This window comes from Lithobates pipiens, unplaced genomic scaffold (assembly GCF_037356315.1).
Source record: "Lithobates pipiens isolate NorthernLeopardFrog02 unplaced genomic scaffold, aLitPip1_a1.2 Scaffold_22, whole genome shotgun sequence".
Classification (NCBI taxonomy): Eukaryota; Metazoa; Chordata; class Amphibia; order Anura; family Ranidae; genus Lithobates; species Lithobates pipiens.
In genome coordinates this window covers 179908341-179913758 of record NW_027507784.1, presented here as the reverse complement: position 1 = coordinate 179913758, position 5418 = coordinate 179908341, and the positions used below count along the sequence as shown (strand labels likewise).

Sequence of the window (5418 nt, the reverse complement as noted above, 5' to 3'; positions counted from 1 at the left end):
CTGACATCCTCCTGGGGCTGCTTATTATGAGGGGCTCCCACCATCCCTGTGCTATGCTCATTATGAGGGGCTCCCACCACCCCTGTGCTATGCTGACTTCCTCCTGGGGCTGCTTACGGTGCAGGTGTCAGTGCTGTATATCACGGTGCTGATGTCAGTGCTCTCTGTCACGGTGCTGCTGTCAGTGCTGTATATCACGGTGCTGGTGTGAGTGCTTTATGTCACGCTGCTGATGTCAGTGGTCTCTATCACGGTGCTGCTGTCAGTGCTGTATATCACGGTGCTGGTGTGAGTGCTTTATGTCATGCTGCTGATGTCAGTGCTCTCTATCACGGTGCTGCTGTCAGTGCTGTATATCACGGTGCTGGTGTGAGTGCTTTATGTCACGCTGCTAATGTCAGTGCTCTCTATCACGGTGCTGCTGTCAGTGCTGTATATCACGGTGCTGGTGTGAGTGCTTTATGTCATGCTGCTGATGTCAGTGCTCTCTATCACGGTGCTGTTGTCAGATCACCCTATCACGGTGCAGGTGTCATTGCTGTATGTCACGCTGCTGATGTCAGTGCTCTCTATCACGGTGCTGCTGTCAGATGACTCTATCACGGTGCAGGTGTCATTGCTGTATGTCACGCTGCTGGTGATCATCTCCTGCACCCTCTTCTTTGCCTACCCTGGTCCCTCCATTGCCTTCATGCGCTCCACAGTCCTGAATTGTCACAACAATTTCCCATATAAAAAAATACTTGTAGTTGTCGATCCCAGATTCACCTCATACATGTGTTATGTCATTGGCCATGTGGTGGGACTATGTTTGCACAGCTATTAATTATTTTGTGGCTGCAAATTTGACCTGTGGGTTTGCAAAGTTCGCCTCCCATTGAATTCAATGGGGCCCACCGCGAACGTTCTGGTTCGCAAACTATCGGCCGCGTTCGCGAAACGTCCCGTCGGAAGTTCGTCCATCACTAGTGGAGACACGGGGTTCAGTATTTGGGACAAATTTTTACAGCAGGGAGGCTGACTCCCTTCCCCGACTTGAGGGAGAGATTTAATCTACCGCAGTCTATGCTTTTCTACTACCTGCAACTGCAACATGCAGTGATGGCGCAGGCGGGGGGGACCCCGTGGGCTCTTTCACCGACTCCGATCTTACGATCTATGGCTAACGTAACACAGTTCCAGGGCTTTATTTCCAAAACTTACTCTATGGTCCTAAATGCCTGCCTAGGGGGATTCCCGCAGACGGCACTAAATAAATGGAAGAGGGATTGTGGTACATTTGAGGATGAGCAATGGGAGGAGGCACTACAGGCAGTACAATATTGCTTGCTAAATGTGGCCCAGCGGCTTTCTCAATTATATATCGTGCTCAGAGTACACTACACGCCTGACAGACTGTTTAGGATGGGGGTGCGACAGGACCCAGACTGCCCTAGGTGCGCAAGAGATCACGGGGATTTGATCCACCTGCTGTGGGGATGCCCCAAACTACACCTATTCTGGATAGGGGTACTGGACACTATTAACAGAGTGTTTCAGATTATCATACCCGCAGACCTGAAACCATGTCTACTTAGGATCTTAGATGACATTTCCTTGGGGAACAATAGTGGACAGGCCGTGGCCAGGGCCCTGTTCCAAGCACGGAAGATGATTCTTCGGCATTGGAAGGCGACCGAGCCTCCAACACTGGGGGAATGGATTGCCGAAATGGGGGACACTATTAGGATGGAAAAGTACATTTTTCAACATAGAGGGCGACCGGAAAAATTTGAGAAACTCTGGGCACTTTGGTTGGATACTCCCGGTCGATCTAGTTATGGACAGAATGCTGAGATAAGAGCAAGGGAAGCGAAATTAGAGTAGGGGGGGGCATTGAATGTTAGACACCCACTGTAAATGATTCTGTATGTGTGAATCAGGGTACAGCTAGAATATAAGGTGTTAATATATGAGGAGGATGGGAAGATGTGGCATGGGAAGTGGAGAAATAAATGTCTGCATATTCCTTTTGCAGAGATGTACACATTTATACGCTGTAACAATACTTTGTACTTGAGATGTAAGCTGCAAGTTGTATGTTTTGTTGTTATTCAATAAACTTTCTCTGATTTAAAAAAAAAAAATAACCCAAATTAGTGTATATTATTTGGTCTTTGTGAAAGTTATAGAGTCTACAAACTATGGTACCAATCACTGAAAATTGATCACATCTGATCAGGCCTTCAGTACATCAGGTGTACCTCATTTCTTGAGAGACTAACAAGTCAGAAAAGTACAAATACCCCCCAAATCTTTTTAGAAAGTAGACATTCCCAGGTATTAAGTAAGTAGCATGATGAGCTTTTTTAAATTGTATTTTTTTCCCACAATTCTTTGCAAAATGAAGATTCTTTATTTTTTTTTAATTCATTGTTTTACAAAATTGTCATATTATCAGGTTATTTCTCACACACAGCATATGCATACAACAAATTACACCCCAAAATACATTCTGCTACTCTTCCCGAATATGGCGATACCACACGCCTGAGACTGTTATACAGCTTGGCCACATACAAAGACCCAAAATTGAAGTAGCACCATTAGGCATTCTACGAGCATAAATGACACATCTCATGTCTCAACCACCTATTACACTTAGGCCCCTTTCACACTGAGGCGTTTTTCAGGCGCTACAGTGCTAAAAATAGTGCCCGTATAGCGCCTGAAATAAAGCGTCTTCTTTCACTTTCACTCACATCTTTGGTGTGGTGAAAGAGCGGTGTATTCACCACTCCTACCCATTGAAATCAATGGGGCAGCGTGGCTATACCACAAAGTGCCGCATCCGGCTGCGGTAAGCTGGAAGCAGAGTGAGGTTTGGAACGCAGGCGGAGGATGATAACGTCACTGGCATGCTAAGGCCACATCACTCTGAAAGCTCCCGATCTCATTTGATCTCAAAAGCTAACCAGGGTCAGGCCTGGTTAGTACCTCGATGGGAGACCGCCTGGGAATACCAGGTGCCATAGGCTTAAAGCATGCCAGTGACATCATCATCCTCCATCTGCGTTCCAAACCTCACTCTGCTTTTAGCTTACCATGGCCGGCGCTTCCTCTGTGTGCAGTCTCCTGGATACAGCAGACCCAGCGTCCCAGGAGGATGTGACTTATGTGATGACCCCCATATCTCGCATTGATTTATTTCATTCAAGGCTCATCTTATACTCCCAAAATGGGTGTTGCCTGTATTTATATTGTGTGATTAAAATTGCTCTTAATTCTACATCCAGAGGCACCTCTTTTCTTGTACGCTCTTGCAGTTTTTGGAACACGGTTTCTGTTTTCCTTTGAAGGCTGTGTGTGAAGGGTGTGTGTCTCTGAAGGGTGTGTGTGAATTCCCTGCCATTGGATCCCCTCTTAATTGGACCTTTCACATAGATACTGTATGGATCACTTATGGCATGGACCTTGTTTGGACTAACGTTTTTAATTCACACAGACTCATGTCATTCAGCACTATGTGAAAAAATCCTCTTTGATCTAGCTTTCTGCGCATTTACTTGTATATTGTAAGTTGTACATCAAGGAAGTTGCTTTACTCACTGGTTCTACTGTGATGCACAGTTGTTCAAACCAAGTCTGCTCTCTCAGAAATAGTTGTCTATTGGCAGTGCAGTGGACATAACCATATAAATGCCCGTACTGCCAATGAGTAAAGTGTTTCGCCAGCAGTTCTGTTTTTAATTTGTCAAAAGTCTTAGGCCCCTTTCACACTGGGGCGGGAGCAGCGTCGGCGGTAAAGCGGCGCTATTTTTAATTTTTTTTAACCGTAGTTTTAGCAGCGGTATGCGGCCGATAGCGGGGCGGTTTTAACCCCCGCTAGCGGCCGAAAAAGGGTTGAAACCCGCTAGCGGCGCTTTGCCGGCGGTATAGCCATGCTGCCCCATTGATTTCAGTGGGTAGGAGTGGTTTAGGAGCTGTGAATACACCACTCCTTCACCGCTCCAAAGATGCGGCTAGCAGGACTTTTTTCACCATCCTGCTAGCGCACTGCTCCAGTGTGAAAGCCCTCCGGCTTTCACACTGGAGTGAAAGGGGCCAGATTTTTTCAGGCGCTATACAGTCGCTATATTTAGCGCATTATTTGTAGCGCCTGAAAAACGCCCCAGTGTGAAAGGGGCCTTAGGTTTGCCATCTTCTACACAGTGGGCAACAGTTTTGAGAGTCTTATCTTCTCTATGTGGGAAGGACATTGTAGTATAAACTCTGTGTTATGGATCAGTGGGGTCAGGGGACCAGGGATGGAGGCAATGTTATATTGTTGTGACACTGTGTGAAAGATTTATAATGTTGGTCCGAATTTTGGGTGTAGTGCTAAACTGGCAGGGCGTGTCTCTTTGGTGCCCCATGGTACGAATCTCAGAGGGGTCTTAGTCTATAGGCTTTCTATTCCCACCCACTCTTTGGAAGAAGCGTGACAGTTCCAATCAAGAATTGCAATCTGCCAGCATGTAGTACAAGGAATGTCCTAACCTCTGCTCTGCCTCCCACCATACCGCAGTCTGTGTGCCCTAAGGTTCAGTGCTGGCTGCAGAGTATCGCTACTACTGGAGGGAGTGAGGTCAAGGGTGAGCAGCAAGAGCTACTGCTGTTGTGAACCTACAGAAAGTTTAGAATTAGGAGATGGACCTATGGACCTGTGTATGCCACTGCAGTGCCAGAGCTCAGGAACCAATAAATACACCTCTCTCTCCAGCTGACAGAAATCTCTTCTCAGCCATTTTTATACTCAACCCCTAAGGGCTCCTTTTTACTGGGGAAGGTAAAAACAGTGACAAGTGACAAAGTGAAGTAAGTAAAGTGACAAATGGTGTGGGGAGGAGGTAATGGCAAGCATGCCACCTTCTACACAAAGTTGAGAGACAAACACTCTGCCTGTCTCTGTACGCTAAGTAAGGCTATTGTATAGCTACTGATTTTGAATGTCTGTCTACTCCTGAGACCTTAATATGCATTACTCTTGCATATGATTGTATAATGCAACTTTTTGTTAAATAAAGGGATTACATGTAGCAAGGGCCCTGACCCCTAGAGGCCTAATGGTGACCTCAAGAGTCAGGGAGTGCTGACATACTTCTTTATAAAGTGGGTTACCAGACATGGTGGGTGTGGTACAAGAAGAAATGCTGGGCACCAGTTTAACCACTTGGGATCCGCGCTATTGCCAAATGACGGCATTAGCGCGGACCTACTTTTCCGGGACTACGTCTATTGACGTCGTCCCGTGCACGAGCGGCCTGTGCGGCGTGCTCTGTGATCGGCGAGTCCATGAGACTCGCCTGATCACCGATCCGTGCAAGGGGTCGATCCCGACCCCTTATCACGTGATCAGCTGTCAGCCAATGACAGCTGTTTATGTGATAGAACGGAGCC

General features: G+C 46.9%; 1 pseudogene; it reads left to right on the top strand.

Annotated features, from left to right (window-relative positions):
* Positions 1–2898: 2898 nt before the first annotated feature.
* On the top strand, positions 2899–3017 carry LOC143925844 (5S ribosomal RNA; annotated as a pseudogene).
* The last annotated feature ends 2401 nt before the right edge of the window (positions 3018–5418 follow it).